The sequence below is a fragment of the Artemia franciscana genome, chromosome 19, assembly GCF_032884065.1.
Source record: "Artemia franciscana chromosome 19, ASM3288406v1, whole genome shotgun sequence".
In the NCBI taxonomy this organism is placed as follows: domain Eukaryota; kingdom Metazoa; phylum Arthropoda; class Branchiopoda; order Anostraca; family Artemiidae; genus Artemia; species Artemia franciscana.
The window spans coordinates 26,888,656-26,906,786 of record NC_088881.1 but is presented as its reverse complement, the minus strand read 5'-3'; the positions used below and the strand labels follow the sequence as shown (position 1 = coordinate 26,906,786).

The 18,131-nt window shown below is 32.0% G+C and overlaps 1 long non-coding RNA gene across 1 annotated transcript in view; it reads right to left on the bottom strand.

The window, feature by feature from the left end:
* Window positions 1-18,131, bottom strand: part of LOC136039499 (uncharacterized) — a 110,929-nt gene that overhangs the window by 12,686 nt on the left and 80,112 nt on the right. Inside the window, exon 11 of the long non-coding RNA XR_010620461.1 lies at window positions 5,385-5,974. This is a non-coding gene — a long non-coding RNA (uncharacterized LOC136039499). The remainder of the gene's footprint in view (window positions 1-5,384; window positions 5,975-18,131) is intronic.

Below are 18,131 nucleotides of genomic sequence, written 5' to 3'. Positions count from 1 at the left end.
ACGCTTACTTAAGTTTGACCTTACTTTCAACTGAAAAAACTTTCTCATGTTTATTTTTTCATTGTTTTTTTTTATGGTAATGGTAAAAAAACCCGTGCACTTTTCATTGAATTTCTCTTCCCCCAAGACATATTCCTCCAAGGAAAGATCCTCCCACATATCCCTCTCCCCTCAACCCCGCCCCCAAACCAAAAAAATCCCCCCGAAGATGTCTGTACACTTCCCAATAACCATTTCTGTATGTAAACACTGGTCAAAGTTTGTAACTTGCAACCCCTCCCCCAGGGACTGTGGGGGATTAATTCATCCCCAAAGACATAGTTATTATGATTTTTGAATATGCAGAACAAAATGGCTATCTCAAAATTTTGATCCATTGACTTTGGGAAAAAAATAAGCGTGGTAGGGGGCCTAGATGCCCTCCAATTTTTTTGGTCACTTAAAAAGGACACTAGAACTTTTCATTTCCGTTAGAACGAGCCCTCTTGCGAAATTCTAGGACCAATTGGTCGATACGATGACCCCTGAAAAAAAAAAAAAAAAAAAAAAAAAAAAAAAAAAAAAAAAAAAAAAAAAAAAAAAAAAAAAAAACGCACCCATGATTGTTCTTCTGGAAAAAAAAAATATGAAATTCCACATTTTTGTAGATTGGAGCTTGAAATTACAGCTGTAGGGTTCTCTTATACTCTAAATGCGATGGTGTGATTTTCGTTAAGATTCTATGACTTTTAGGGGGTGTTTTCCCCTGTTTTCCAAAATAAGGCAAATTTTCTCAGGCTCGTAACTTTTGATGACAAAGATTACAGATTTCAAGGTCGTTGGATTGATGCTTGCGAAAAAGGCTTTTATATTTATCATTCGGATTTTTCTGCTCTGTAGTTTCTTTTTTCAGATGATAATGTCTTTTAAACCTCTTTAAAAAATAAAAAATAAATTTGCCCTCCCAAATATAATCATATCAACCAATGGCCCTGAAATAACAAGAGAAGGCTCATCCAAACCGAGACTTTCCGTCTTAGTACATTTTAGAAGAAGAAAAAAGGATGTTTCTAAGCAAAGTGACGCTTCCTGTCATTTGTGCTGCGAATCTGTTTCAGGCGCCACAACGCTGTATGTTGCGGTAGAACCAACAGAGCTTATTTAAAACGTACACGCAAAAACACCACGAAATTTACGATAGTAGTTAGTTAAGATATTTTTTAAAGAAATAAAAAAGGGGGGAAATAAAAGAAAAGAAAATGATAGAAACTAGGGTAATTTCAATAATTTTTCATAAAAAAAAAATAAAATAATAATTTTCAAGATAAAATCAATGACAAGAAAAAAAAGAAGCCAAACAAAAAAACAACAGAGAAGCCTGAAAAACCAGAAAAAACAAAACACGATGCTGAAAGTGCAAAAAAGAAGAAACAGAAATGAGACTGTGATCAAAAATTTAATTAAGAGCTTCCATTGAAGACGTTTTTAGTTGGCATAATTCTTATACATTTAGCATGGTAATGTTATCTGTCTCAATGTTTATAATCATATTTTTATTCAATAGCCTCTGAAATCCTTTAAAAATTCTTTACAGAAAATAAAACAACATTTGTGAAAATTATACTCATCGCATTTTGATATTGCAATTTTGTATAATAAAATAGTAGCCTCAGATTCGTAGCTTATAAGCCTTTTAACGTTTGCAATGAAACAAATTAAAAACATCTGCAAAATACGTACTTAGTAAGTTTTGATTTATAGGAGTCACACTATAATTCTACAGGCTATATTGGTTGACTTTCAATCTTTTATTACTTCCTTGAACATACCTGTATAATCAAGTCCAAAGATTAACATCATATTTGTATAAAAAAAGTTGAAGACTGAAAAGGGCGGTACCTGAAGGTGGAATAGAACAAGGAGCCACAATACACCCCTCTATTAAAATCAAATACCTTAATATCTTCAATATCGAACTGAAAGTTTTCAATAAAACTAAAAAAAAAATAATTTCCAGAGTGTAAGAACTACTAGTGATCTTGAATTTTTCTAAACAATTATTTTTTTTTGCTGTGTAAAAGCTATTCCTGAGTAATTGTCTGCTTCTACTGCGAGGGCCTTTTAGGTATATAATTTGAAGTTTCAGGGGTTTCTTTAGAAGTTTAATTTTATTCCAAAGTAAGCTGCAAAATTTACATCACTGTAATATAGTCAAAAATTCTTTAGGTAAAACTTAAAATTAAATATCCGGCATAAGATTCTCCAGAAAATTGTCATACCAGACATGGGCTGTACATCCTTAATAGCAACACGAGCGACGCAATTAAAAGGTTGGATTTCCCATCACACGGTTGTAATGCCGGTGTCAGAGCTGTTACGATTGTAACGCTGTATAATTGGTTAAATTTCAAAAGTAGGCGGGGCCAACAGCATATAAATACTGCTATTCATTACTTGGTTTTATCAGTTGCAAAATAACTGTCAAACTGTAAACGTGTTTTAATTTGTGAGACGTTAAAAGTCTTATATTTAAAAGATCAACAAGCTATTAGCTACAGAAATATCAAATCCTGTGTGGGTCTTAAGAAAATGGGAGCTCAACATAACCAGGCTAGTGCTAGTGCGGTTAGTGGACCATTGATTACTCTAGAAAAGGCTAAATTTAAATTGAAGAATATCCTAGAGAAACTCCTCAAACTAAGCAACGATCGAGCAGAAGGTGCCTCTAAAAATGTGTCAACACTTGTTCAAGCTTTAATTGATCAAATAATTCAACCTGACGAATTTACACAAACAATCCAAAAGGAACTAAATTTGTCAGAGAATCGGAGCTTATCCCCCTTCCTTCAGAAAACACTACCATACTTTCGGTATTCTTTGGCTACAGGTGATATAAAAATTGATGGACTTGTTCCGCCATGTCTAAATTTAGCACCTGCTCCACCACCATTTGTCCCAGCTAGTCCCATGTCCCCACTTGGCTCCGAAACAGTCGCAAATGCTCCAATAATCAGAGCCATTCAGCCTAACCAATTTCAAAGCCCCCAAACTCAAATAACTATCCAAGCTCCCTTTGCTACCCAACATACAATTGGTGCACCACCTGAACCGCCTAGAACCCCAAATATACAAAACAGAATAGGCATCCCGAAAGAAAAGGTACCCTATAGGAATTTGGAAACTCCTAATCAGCTCAAAACAGTTAATAAAGGAATAGAAAGCCCTGTGTCCATGTTTAGTTTTGTCCAAAAGAGTATCATATCCAAAGAAAACAAATTCAGCTCGTCTCTTAATTCCTCGACTGTTGTTAGTGGTGATGATGATATCAATGACGTGGCAACGATGGGTGGGGTCAATTTAGCAGAGGAATCTCAAAGACTCCTAGGTCCCACTAAATTAGTTGGAACTCAAATCCGATCAGTTAAAGACGAAGTATTTTTTCCTCCAACGTCATTACAAGGAAAAGTGTGGAAAGTCTTATCTCGATATCCTGGTATAGAAGAGGTATCCCCAGATTTCATTACCCTGCTTAGTAACGCTGCTCAAGAACGACTAAAAAATATATTGGAACGCCTATCAGTTGCCACGGAACATAAAATGGAATTTAGAACAAATGGAATTAAGAACAAAGAAGATTATTATGTTGGTCACGATGTTAGAGCTCAAATTAAATTTCTCGAAGACTTAGAGAAAGCAAAAGAAAAAAACAGGAAGAAAACGAAAGGGAAACATTACTAAAGGCTGCCAAATCCAGATCTAGGACTGAAGACCCTGAACAGCAAGCAAAGCTAAGAGCCAAAGTTAAAGAGATGCAAAGGGCGGAGATGGAAGAGATGTGTCAAGCGGAAGCCAATCGTACAGCGTTACAAGCAATCGGCTCGAGAAAGAAGCCAAAATTGGAAACAGTAGCAACCAGAGTCGCTCAGATGCCTTATTCTCCAAGACTTAAGAGACCGACTGTTCGCGAAATGCTATTTATATTAGAGGAAGATAAAGAAACTTGTAGGTCATCATTGTTGTATAAAGCCTTTGTCAATTATAGAGAATAGAATTGAACGCAGTATTAGAAATTGTATGCTATGTTGGCCTAAATTCTTTTCAACATCAAAGAAATTTACAGGATTGCACGTTTGGAAAATTCTTGTTTGCTACACATCACAATTTTATATCTTAAGAAAGCTTTAAATTCTTTGTTGAAGTTGAGATTAAAAAAAAAAAAAAAAAAAAAAAAAAAAAAAAAAAAAAAAAAAAAAAAAAAAAAAAAAAAAAAAAATGCCCCTTAAAGATACGAAAGTATGCCTAGTGGACGCGTCCTCGTTCGCAAGGGGCGGACTAATGGTCTCCACGGTAACTATTAGACTAAGTCCACAGGAAGAATTTTTTTGTAAAACCAAAAAAAATTACCTCAGGCGATAGTTTACTGAGCTTGAATGCTATTTATATTAGAGGAAGATAAAGAAACTTGTAGGTCATCACTGTTGTATAAAGCCTTTGTCAATTATAGAGAATAGAATTGAACGCAGTATTAGAAATTCTATGCTATGTTGGCCTAAATTCTTTTCAACATCAAAGAAATTTACAGGATTGCATGTTTGGAAAATTTTTGTTTGCTACACATCAAAATTTTATTTCTTAAGCAAGCTTTAAATTCTTTGTTGAAGGTGAGATTAAAAAAAAAAAAAAAAAAAAAAAAAAAAAAAAAAAAAAAAAAAAAAAAAAAAAAAAAAAAAAAAAAAAAAAAAAAAAAAAAATGCCCCTTAAAGATACAAAAGTATGCCTAGTGGACGCGGCCTCGTTCGCAAGGGGCGGACTAATGGTCTCCACGGTAACCATTAGACTAAGTCCACAGGAAGAATTTTTTTGTAAAATGTAAAAACTAATTATAACAAACAACACATTTTACTTTTTTTTTTTTTTTTTAATGTAAAAAGCCAACTAAATAAACTATTCTTAAACAGCTTACTAAATTTGTAACACTTAAAGCTCCATCCAAACTTCATAATATGGGTTCATAAAAGCACACTATTAAAATATGCCATACTGAGATAAAGAACTTACCCAAAGAGAAGATAAATTAATACATTATGTATATATATATATATATATATAAATCCATTATTAATAAAAAAATAATTAATACTGATTTTAATAATCAAATTAAGATTAATAATTGATAATATCATATAATATCAAATAATTGATAATAATATAATTGATATATATATATATATATATATATATATATATATATATATATATATATATATATATATATATATATATATATATATATATATATAAATATAAATATATATATATATATATATATATTTTATGATAAAATAATTAAAGATAAAAAAAAGAGTAAAAACTACTCATAAAAACCAAAAAATTACCTCAATTACCTCAGGCGATAGTTTACTGAGCCTGATTGTTGGCTTCATCATTCAGTATCCTTAGAGCCTTTTGGCAGTTTAATCCAATTATCAGTTTTACACACTTTACACTAGATTTATCCTTCTCTACAATTTCCTCAACTCTATCACCATCAACAACTACTTTGCCAGATTTCTCCATCAGGCTTTCTTCAATCAAAATAGAACCACCACTAACACCATCTACTTGCATCATCTACATGACTTTTGTGAGGTTTATTCTTTGTCCTGTTTAAGTTTTTTTTTTTTACCTTTTTCTTGAGGCGCTTTATCAAGTGTTTCTGTGTCATTTAAAATTGAGATTTGCTCACTACTTGGCATTTTCACAGTGTTTTGTACAACCTGCACTGGTGAGCCAACACTACTTGGATTCACAATTGGAGAATATTTGTGTGAAATCTGGTCATGTATTTTTGCTAGGAGCGTTGAGTCTGAGATGGGTGAATTTGTGACATCAGACTTTGATGTGAAGTCTCTACACTCAAAGCAACAGAGGCAGGAGATAGTGGCGAAGGCCCTGGAGACTACATTGGGGCATAAAAGTTCACGTGCAGCATTATCTAAAAGTTCAAGATAAATAATTCAAAACAAAATAAATAAAAGAATTACAACATATAATTAGCTACATTTGACGTTGCACTACGCAATTTTGGGGTGCCTCAGGTAATTGATGATGCTTCTGTAAGGCAATCTTTCTTCTTAAAGCGTCAGTTTTAACAACTTTAAAAACTTTGCCAACAAAATGCTGACTTTTCTATGAAATGCTGCATTTAAAAACCTTTTCTATGAAATGCTGCATTTAAGCAGCATTAGATTTAGAACATACCTTTAATATAAAACAAAATATGTTACTAATGGTTTTGACACAAAACGGCATAGTTTCTAAAATGGACAGAAAATACATTTTACAAATTATCCAAGTCCTTCTCTAACTTAACTATATTATTTTTGCAGATATCGTCACATATTGATAGATCTGTATGTCTGAAGGTGGTGATTTCGAAGAAGCCCTTGTAGTCTAACAAACAAAAACAACCAAAGATTGCTTTAACTAAATAAAGCAATTCAACAATTAATTTCTAATCCACAAAATTAAAAAAAAAGAATCCAGCATTAAAGAACAAAATACAGTGTAGTAAATAAACGATTAAGAGTCCAATTTCAAATTATCTTAGAAGATAGGTTACATTATGCCAAGGTATCTTAAATCAAATTATTTGAAAGTTTGCTAAATCGAAATGCAACTAAGTATTGAGCTTTCCAAGGCTTGTAGTAGCAAAAAAAAAGAATGTTTGCAAAGATGGTAGATACAGTCCCATAAGAAGGTAGATCTTTCTACCTTCTACCAACTTTCATTTAAATTTAATTTTTGAAAATTTTTGAATTAATGTATGTTTGATTTTGGCTCACTGCACATGACTAAAAATTTGCATTTTTTTTTGCGGGGTAAGGGGGCTAAATGGCTTTCGCTTAGTTTAGTTTTAGGTGCTCTCACCCAATTTTTTGGTCACTTAAAAAGGGCACTAGAACTTTAATTTCCGTTAGAATGACCCCTCTCATGAAATTCTAGGACCACTGGGTTGATACCATCACCCCTGAAAAGAACAAAAAAAAAAAAAAAAAAAAAAAAAAAAAAAAAAAAAAAAAAAAAAAAAAAAAAAAAAAAAAAAAAAAGATCACCCCTGAAAAGAACAAAAAAAAAAAAAAAAAAAAAAACACACCCGTGATCAGTCTTCTCGCAAAAAATACGGAGTTCCACATTTTTGTAGATAGGACCTTGAAACACCTACAGTAGGGCTCTCTGATACGCTGAGTGTGATGGTGTGACATCCTATGACTTTTAGGGAGTGTTTCCCCCATTTTTTGAAATTTTTTTTTAGTGTTCTTTAACAGAGAACTGAAAATTAGAGACAAGCAATCAATATATAAAAAATACAACGATTCATGCAAAGAAACGCTAATCGCATCTATTCATAAAATAATATATCTATTCAAAATTATTAGTTGTGGTTAAATATAATTTTTTTCATTTAGTTTATATTTTGAAGCCAACATGTTACATGTTTTCCTTTAAAAACAAGTTAGACCATCGCAAATACAAGAGCGCCATCTATTCCAAAACAAAGATAACTTTTTCAAGATCTAAAGCATAGAATAACAATTTCTTGCCAATGATAGAATTTCGCATTCCGCGTGAAATAGAATTTACTAGTAGCGTTCCGTTTTGGAGATTTTGCTAGATATCTTAAATCCTTTGTACAAAATATTCTCTTCAATGGGGGCTGTTTTGCCACGTACGTACAATGCTGTTAAAAATTACGCCCATATTCTGTTTTGGTTTCGTCTGACATCTACAATTTTTTTTATTAATAAATAAGAGAATATAAGAGAAAAAAATAAGAGAATACATATTTTTGTTTCGTGAGCATACGATCTGAATATCTATTTCACAAATGATATCCAAGTTAATAACTAACAACTCAAGAATAAAAAAATATCTAATCTATGATATTTAAAGTAGTTCATGCTCTCTTCATACTTACAACATCATGTTTTACACCCCTTACCAGATGCCTAAAATTTTACCCCAAACCCCATCAGTATTTTAATATATTATCCCTCCTCCTACAGAGAAATGCAATAGGCAAGTCTGAGTGTAACGTGGCAAGTATAATCTACCTTTCAGCAATTGCTACTTAGTAAACATAATTTTGCATGCTTATGTTTAAATCTTCTTATTTCACTCCCCCTCCCCCCAGAAAAAAAGCAACAAAACAAGATGCTAGGCTGCAAAATATATTTTTTTTTATATAAATCGTAAGAAATTAACGATTTTTTCCATTGTAAAAGCATAGAACAATGCCGAATTTTGAATCGGACATAAACTTAAGTACTCACAATCCAAATTCAAAAGAAATCTAAACCCTAGAAAATTTACTTAGTTTTAAAAATCTGGATTTTGGCGAATGTATAGTGAAACTGACTGCATACAAAATGGTCTTCCCTAGAAAACCAAGAAAGAAATTCAAATAAGATTTGGACTGGATTTTTTTTGGGGGCTAAATGGCTTTATCATAGTTTTAATGGGAAGATTTTGAAAAAAAGGAGCGAGAGAAGAGGCCTAGTTGCCCTCCAATTTTTTGATTACTTAAAAAGGCAACTATAACTTTTAATTTTTTACGAACGTTTTCGTAAGTAAAAAATATACGTAACTTACGAATTAACTTACGTAGCGAACTTCGATATTCGTATGTTTTTATTGCGTATATGAGGGGGCTCACCCCTCGTCGCTACGTCGCTCTTTACATTAAAGCGTAAATGTTGTCCCAATTCCTTAAGAATGACCCCTGAATCACAAAAGCCGTAGAATAAGTAGTTGAAATTACTAAAAAATACTTTAGCGTAAAGAGCGAGGTATGACGAGGAGGTAAACCCCTCATATGCGCAATAACTTCTGTTCCAATAAATACCAGATTAGTATTATTTCTAAATCATATAAATTAAATACTCTTTTCAAACCTTGTGTTTTATTTTAAGAAAAATTCATCATAAAAATAATTGTTATAAAAAAAAAATCCGGGATAGACCTCTCTAAAGTACAAGACAAATTAAAAGTGTTATCCAAACCGAGACTTTACGTTCTAGTACATTTTAGAAGTAGAAAAAAGGTTGTTTCAAAGTAAAGTGACAATTCCTGTCATTTGTGCTGCGAATCTGTTTCAAACGCCACAACGCTGTATGTTGCGGTAGAACCAACAGAGCTTATTGAAAACGTACACGCAAAAACACCGCGAAATTTACGATAGTAGTTAGTTAAGATATTTTAAAAGAATAAAAAAGGGGGGAAATAAAAGAAAAGATAATGATAGAAACTACAGTAATTTCAATAATTTTTCATAAATATATGTGTAGCTTATTTGCATTAAGATTCCCCCTTATTCGCATAAAGATTTTTGTAAGTTACAGAATTTTCAAGTTTCGAAACGGATTGGTTCATTATCATCTCTAGAAAAAAAAAACCAACAATGTTGAAAACTCCTTCACGTGTTTTCTTTTAACTTTCTCTTGCATCGCTGAAGAAGGAAGGTGGTGACCTAACAGAAAATTCGTCAAATATTTTAGTTGGCAAAAAATAAATCCTTCTTAATCTTTAGTTTTTTTTTATTAATTTCTAAGAGGAACGGAAAAATAGAGACAAATAACAATTTTTTATTTATTTAATTCATGCAAAGAATTGGTATTCAAATCTATCTGTAAAATAATATATCAGTTCAAAATTTGTTAGCTGTGGTGAAAAATAAATTAGTTTCATTTAGTTTTCATTTTGAAGCAAATATACTACATGTTTTCATATTAAGACAATTTAGATCACGGTCAAAAGACGATCCAAAGTGCGGATGCAAGAGCGCCATCTATTTTAGAACAAAGATTGTCAAGATTTGAAGCACGGAAAAACCTTATGGTGTCTTTCTTGCAATTGATAGCAATATGCTGTTCACTTGTAGTATTCGGTTAAGAGCATTTTTCTAGAAAGCTCAAATCCTATTTCTAAAATGTCCTCGTATATGGGTGCTGTTTTGCCCTTGTATGTAAAAACATCTTATCAATAACGCCCATATTCCTTTAGTTTTGTCTGACATTTACAATTTCATACTAAAAACGTATAGGCATACCGTTGCTCATTAATGGACATTGTGCAGGTTTCAAGCTCGTTGGATTGATGCTTGCGAAAAGGCTTTTATGTTTATCATTCGGATTTTTCTGTAGTTTTTTTTTCAGATTAAATTTAAAAAAAAACAAGTTTTTTCAAATGAAAGTAAGGAGCAACATTAAAACTTAAAACGGACAGAAGTTACTCCGTATATGAAAGGGGCTTTTCCTTCACAACGCCTCACTCTTTAGAATAAAGTTTGACTCTTTCTCTTAACTCTATTTTTAAAACAGTAAGAAACTTTAGCGTAAAGAGCGGGGTGTTGAGGAGGAAAAAGCTTGTTTTTTTTTATTTAATTTCTGGACGTTTTTGAATTAATCCATGTTTTGATCTGAACTCTCCGCACATAAATAATTAAAATGAAATTTGCATATTAATTAATTACAATTAATCAGAAAATTTTGAGAAAAAAGAGCGAGGGAGGGGGCCTAGGTGCCCTCCCATTTTGTTGGTCATTTAAAAAGGGCAAGTCGTCCCCAAAGACATAGTTATTAGGTTATTCGACTATGGTGAATAAAAGGCTATGTCAGAATTTTGATCCGGTAACTTTGGGGAAAAAATTAGCGTGGAAGGGGACCTAGGTGCCCTCCAATTTTTTTGGTCACTTAAAAAGGGCACTAGAACTTTTATTTCCGTTAGAATGAGCCCTTTTGCAACATTCTAGGACCACTGAGTCGATACGATCACCCTTGGAAAAAAAACAACTACAAAACAAAAACAAATAACACGCATCTGTGATTTGTCTTCTGGCAAAAATGCTAAATTCAAGATTTTTGTAGATAGGGGCTTGAAACTTCTACAGTAAGGTTCTCTGATGGTGTGATTTTCGTTAAGATCGTATAACTTTTAGGGAGTATTCCCTCCTATTTTCTAAAATGATGCAAATCATCTCAGGCTCGTAACTTTTGACGAGTAAGACTAATCTTGATGAAAATCATATATTTCAATTTTTTTGAGTTTTGGTTACTATTGAGTCGGGTCGATCCTTACTACAGTTCGTTACCACAAACTGTTTGATATGAGTGATAGCGGCATGAATCCGTTAACTCTTATTAGAGATTATTATACGTAAACTATAGACAAATTTTAAAGCTTATAACCCTTTTCCCGTCTGTCGGGGAGTCAAGTTATCCCCAAAGACATAGTTATTGAACTTTTGAACTATACTAAGCAAAATGGCCATCTCAAAATTTTGACAGGGGGCTAGTGCCCTACAAAAGGGGCAATGAGCCCTCTCCCGACATTCTAGGACCATTGGCTTCTAGTTCATTGACCCTATCTCCATAAAATAAACTGTATTATTTCTAAATCATTTAAATTAAATACTCTTTTCAAACGTTGTATTTTGTTTTAAGAAAAATTCATCATAAAAATAATCCGGAATAGACCTTTCTTTAAAGTACAAGACAAATTAAAAGTGTTATATGCAAAACAAATCTGAACATAAGGAAAAAATAAACTCATTCACATATAAAAACACGAGATTGAAACGTGTCACGTGGTGAAAAATCATCATGTGATGTCACGTGAAAAAGACACGTGGTGAAAACTTTTCGCTTTCTTTGGCAATAACACCGAAAGATTTTGACCGTTGGGAATATTTCCAAAAAGATAAATTGCATCATCACCCTGTCCATAAAAAAAAGGTGTGTCTGAGAGAAGATCACAGGTGTCGCAGAATATAAACATATATATATATATATATATATATATATATATATATATATATATATATATATATATATATATATATATATATATATATATATATATATATATATATATATATATTAGAAAATCGATGTTTTCAGATATAGAAATCAATGTTGCTGTTCTTATTATAATTTGCTGCTCTGGGATACTTTCGCTCGTATTTTGACTCCCCTCCTCGTATATTTGGGAGAAGGGGGCTTCGGCCTCAACTCACAACTCAACACATGGCTGTTCCTTACAGCAAAATATTCCTTCAGACTTCGGCAACACCTTCTAATAAATACCAGATTAGTATTTTGGACTAACCAGATTAGTTTTCCGAAAAGATTGTCTTAGGCTACTGCGCTAAAACATTAAATGAAAACATACATTGAAAAATAAACTCGAAAAAACTAAATACAATTCGTAAAAAGAATGTTTCACAGGCATAAATTTGAACCAAATTGCCAGTTTAAACAGTACTAGTTTATCTCCGTACTAGTTTCTCTAGTTTCAACAGTCTAATTCAATAGCTGAATTTATTTCAAATAAATCAAACTACATAAGTAAGACATGATATTATGTAAAAATATATATAAGTAAAAATGTTTTGTAATGAAAAAAAAATATTCGACGCAGATGAATCAGGTCGTAAAATGTTGCGCAATAGATGTTCGTGGGCGTAGAAAATCGTCTCTATAAAATAGAAAAATAGAAAATCGTCTCTATAAAATGTATATAGTCTTCAGTAAATCATTAACTACATTTACTTTTTTATTATTTTGCCCTATTGTCTGAATAATTCTATGCAATTTTTTCATTGTTTAATCATTTTTTCATAGCCATCTAATTACTCAACCTTTCTACTCGTTTGGTAGCCTTTCTACTCAACCTTTCTAATTACTCAACCTTTCTCTCGTTTGGTACACTTGTTTCGATGATGCAATTTGTCTTTTTGGAAATGTTCTGAACGGTTAATTTCTTTTGGTGTTATTGCCAAACACGTTTTCATCGTTATCGCGTGTTTTTATTTGTCAATGAGTTTATTATTTCCTTATATTCAAATTTGTTTTGCATACAAAACACTTAATTTGTTTTGTACTTTAAAGAGGTTCTAAAAAAATAGGACTAAATAAATAAAATAAACTGCCGAAATAGATAAATAAATACAATTCGCAAAAAGAATGTTCTCTGGTATTTATTTGAGCCTAATTGCCAGATTGAATCATGCTGATTTTTTGGTTTCAGCCATGTATTTTGATGGCTGAATATATATCTAATAATTTGAATCATACTGTTGTTATGCGCCATTACAGAAGTTAAATGCATACTGTGTTATCACGTAGGTAATATTGTAGACCGCAAGATTTTAATTACAACCATAATTAAAATAGCGCTGTCACATGAGGCTCTTACAGTCAAGAAACAAAGACGAATTGGGCTGTACAACCGGAACACGGTTGTACACACCGGAAACGGAACATGCATGCAACATGAACATGAACATAGCGATTGTAAAATCCCAAGATCATACGTCATCGGTTCTCTCTGCATTGATTGGTGCAAATATGTAGGAGCTATGCGGTTTGTGTATATCTTCTATATATATAAAAATAAGTTGTCTGTGGATCTGTGGATGGATCAGGTGACATCACCTGAAAAAACTGGATCAGGTGACGTCAAAACTGAAAAAACTAAAAAAAGGCAAAAACTACAAAAAAAACTAAAAACTAATAAAAAAAATAAAAAAGCTAAAAAACTAAAAAAAGCCAAAAATTACAAAAAAAACTAAAAACTAATAAAAAAGCTAAAAAACTGAAAAAACTAAAAAAAGGCAAAAACTACAAAAAAAACTAAAAACTAATAAAAAAAATAAAAAAGCTAAAAAACTAAAAAAACTAAAAAAACTAAAAAAAGGTAAAAAACTAAAAAAACCTGAATATAGAATTCAATAGTTCAAAAACAAAGTTTTGCATTTTAGATATAATAATCCTAATTACACTTCTAATGAAAAACGAAATCACCAATGCAACAGCACAAACACACACCACACAACCGAACATAAAAATATAAACCCTAATAAATAATATATAATAAATAATATATAAAATATAATAAATAGTGAATAAAAACAAAACAGAAGGAGAAAGGAAGACTTAGTAATTAATATAGATAAATACTTGAACGAAGCCTTAACCCTACTCATCCAAGGTGAGAAACTAGAAGGAGTAAGGGCAGAGAAGGACCTAGGAGTAGTAACTGATAATGAACTGACATTTCATAGCCACAGGCTGACACAGGTTGCTAATGCTAACATAGCCCTTGCGTTTATTTCACCTCAAGAAAACCTTTTAAGGTTTTAGTAAATTCTACACTTTTAAGAGAAAAATAAGTCTCAGAACGGTGTAAAATGCGAGACAGAAATGTTCTCAATTTTTTAAAGTGAGGTCTTTTTTAAAACTTAGCCTCTTAGGTTTTTTAAGGTCATGTCACGGGATCCAATAGAATATATTTAATATTAAAAAAATCGATTTTTCGGTGAAACAAACAAAAATATTGTAAAAAATTAAGCCGGCGTTAGAAGTTTCAGAGTACTTTAGATCTTTCTCTAGGTATATCCTATGATTGATCCCCCATGAGTAAGGGAGGTGCGGAATTTCATCTCCTGAGTTTATTTTTTGAGCACTTGTACCTAAAAAAAGATGAAATAATCTGTAAGTTGAATGTACTGTCCCTAAGGTTGTTCGTACTTACTTGCATAGCTCTGTACCGAATCAGGATTTGACTTGATAAAAATTAAATTAAAAAACAAAAATAGTTTCTCCAACTGAAGATAAAGAGCAGCATTTAAACTTAAAACGACCAAATATACTTCGTATATGAGGGGGGGAGGGCTGTCCCTACCTCAATCCTTGCTTTTTACGCTACAGTCTTGATGTTTTCTAGAAATATCTCATTAAAAGTCGAAGGTCCTTTTGCTTGAGCATTATTTCTTAAAGAATTTTGACAAAAAGTCAAACTCTAGCGTAAAATGCGAGAAAGAACGGAATAATTCATTCCGTATTCCTCACGTATGGAATAATTTCTAATCGTTTTTACTTTTAATATTACCTCCTTACTTTCATTCAAAAAACCTAGTTTTTTTTAATTTCAAACAGTTTTTCAAACCATTCCAGGAAATCACCTCCTCCGCCGTGAAAAAATTACCCCCGCAAACGCATTCTCCTCATATTGAACCAATGGGTAAATTACGTAGCTTACAATCCTTTCCCCAAGGACTATCAGGGTCCATATAATTTCCAATGGCATTGTTACTGGACCTTTCAACTATGCTGAGCCAAATGGCTATCTAAAACATTTGATACGGTGCCTTTGGAGGAAAAAGGGGCGTGAGACAATACATTTTGTCACTTAAAAACGCAAATGATTTTTTTTTTTTCAATTTAAATGAGCCCTCTCTCAATCTTCTAGGATCACAGGTTCGATACGATTTCCCCAGAAAAACAAGACAAAAAACATTCTCGATCTTTCTTCTGGCCATAAATCAAAATTCCACATTTTTATGTAGGAGCTTGAAACCCCTACAAAGGGTTTTCTGATATGCTTATTATGAGCCATGTCACTCCTTACTACAATTCATTATCTAGATAATTATAGGCGATTCTAGAGCGTTGATTTTGATACTGCTGAAGAATTAAAAATAGATAACACCTCCAGAAAATAATGACATTTTTAAACAGTTAATCTAGTCTCGCTAGTATAATATGAAGTAAATTTTTATCCACAATAATACAGAAAAAGAAAAGAAAAATAAATTAAAAAATTCAGATTAAGCTTCCATTCTTTTCAATCAATTCATTTCAAGTGCAATGACAACTAACTGTTAAATAATTATTAATTCGTCACTTGGAAATGTTGCTTTAACAATCATCTATGCAAACCGATTACTTAAAATTTGTCTATAACAAATGGTCCTTGAGCCTTTTAGATGGTTGGGGGGGGGGGGGTGGTAGTCCCACTCTTATCTGTAATTCTTAATTATCCTTATAGTATCATTTTCTTTCTCTGCTATTTTGATGAACAGACAAATAAAAACACATTAAACGTGCTGCCCTAAAAACTTCACAAATCTACAATACCTTTTGCAACAAGAGAAATGCCATTGGGACCCTAATCAATTTTTTATTAATTTATGAATATCTCTGATTTATTCCAATTTTATAAAAAAGCGGACCCAATTTCAAGAATGTAGTTCAAATTAACAATTACCAGTTATTCCTACAAATATTGATACGCTGATACATTTTATTCTAAAAAAATAGAACTAAATAAATAAAATTAAACTGCCGAAATAGGCAAATAAGTAAAGTTCGCAAAAAGAATGTTCCTCTGGTATAGATTTGAGCCTAATTACAAGGTTGAGATTTTTTGAGTTGTAATTACAAATTACAACCATAATTCAAATAGCGCTGTTACGTGAGGCTGTAACGGTCAGTTTTTATATTATGCTTTATTTTTCTTGAAGATGGTCTTTTTGCCTCAAAATGGGATATATATATAGAGAGAGGGAGAGAAAAAGAACATCTTCCCAGTTCTTTTTTGGCATAGAAAATGGTAATTTTAGCAAAACCAGGCGACATGAGCAAAGATAGTCTCTTCGTGATACCCTTGTTAGCTAAACAGACAATACTCGCTTCAAATAAGTGAGGGGGACCTGGGAGCTAGCTAAAACTACCAAAATATGAGAGAATCTACCCCTTCCTCAACCTTCGGTCTATTTGCTAAATCTTAATGCTCTATAAAACTACCACGGTCCTTGTGTTTGAGCAGTCTCTCATAAAGAATTTACAAAAAGTTAAGCCCCCCTATGCAAAATAATTTGTGCTTGTTTTAAGCTTTAATGTTGGGAAGATTTTCTTTATTTAACATAAATCGAAATAAAACCGCCTATTTAATATATTTTTCAACAAACTAATAAGATCAACCGAAAAAAAACACACACAAACACAAAAAAAGCTGTGGCAAGTGTTGTTCTTATAAATTTACATAATACTAAAAGGTTGGCAATGGTCTGATATTTGGGTAGATATTAACCATACCCCGATCGAGAGTGTGGGAGGGACAGGAAACTTGAAAGGGTACTAGAAATTATACAGCTAAAAATTGTTGATGAGTTATGGACAGTGTTCAGTTCAGGAGGGGATGGGGTTTTACTGATACGATATGGGCTTTACTGATGACAAGAATAAAAAGATAAACTTTCAGTAAGACAAAAAAGTGCTGATACCTACACAAAATCTTTGCCAGTCCATCTTTAGGGAAGATTGTAGGCTTAAAAATATTGAAAAAAGGACAATACAAAACTGTCAAATCAGAAAAGCTAAAAATGAAAGCCATGGAGAACAGAATAAATAAACATCGAATCGACCAAAAAGACACATTGATAGAAGTAATGCTCCTTGTTTTGTCATTAATAGAAGTTAGGATTACAAAAAATTATATATTTATCTCGTCAGCCTTTCAACTTTTCGTTTGCTAGCATATGTATCTAATTTATTTGAGCCATTTTCGCGATTAGAAAATAAAACAAGTTATTAGTGTTGAAAACTTTAGCGTAAAGACAAAGGTATCAAGGTGGCGGGCAACCCCTTCATATGTGGTATATTTCTGTTCGTTTTCAGTTTTAATGTTGCTCGTTGAAATGATGAATCTACAAAATGAATCTACAAGGATATTAGAAAGGTTAGTAAAAAAACAAAGAGGAGGTACATGGTTCATCTCCCCTTAGGTTTTAAGCCCCCCCCCCCCAAAAAAAAAATTAATGTAAGAATATTAGAAAGTATGATAAAAAACAAAGAAAGTTTAAGCCAAAACTGGTGATTTATCCTGCAACCCCTATCAGAGGAGGGGAAAAACCATCTCGGCTGATTCCAGAGAAATCGTTGTTTTTGGGAGGAAGGTTCTTTAGATTAACCAGATACAAAGACCAATGAGGGGAGGACCACTGGTCTAGGTATATCCTGATCAAAGCATATTTTAAGTATTACAGTTTAACCTAGACGAATCTAATTATTTTGACCTTGTTTGTTCATGATTAGACCTATAGCTTACTATACTGTATAAGTGTTAAGTAATGATTAAGTAGTGCATACTTACCGTTTTTGATGGAATAAAATAAATAAAATAATATGAATGATAACAAAATAATATAGAAAATAATATAAATAATATTTATAACATTATATATATATATTAATTTATATATATATATATATATATATATATATATATATATATATATATATATATATATA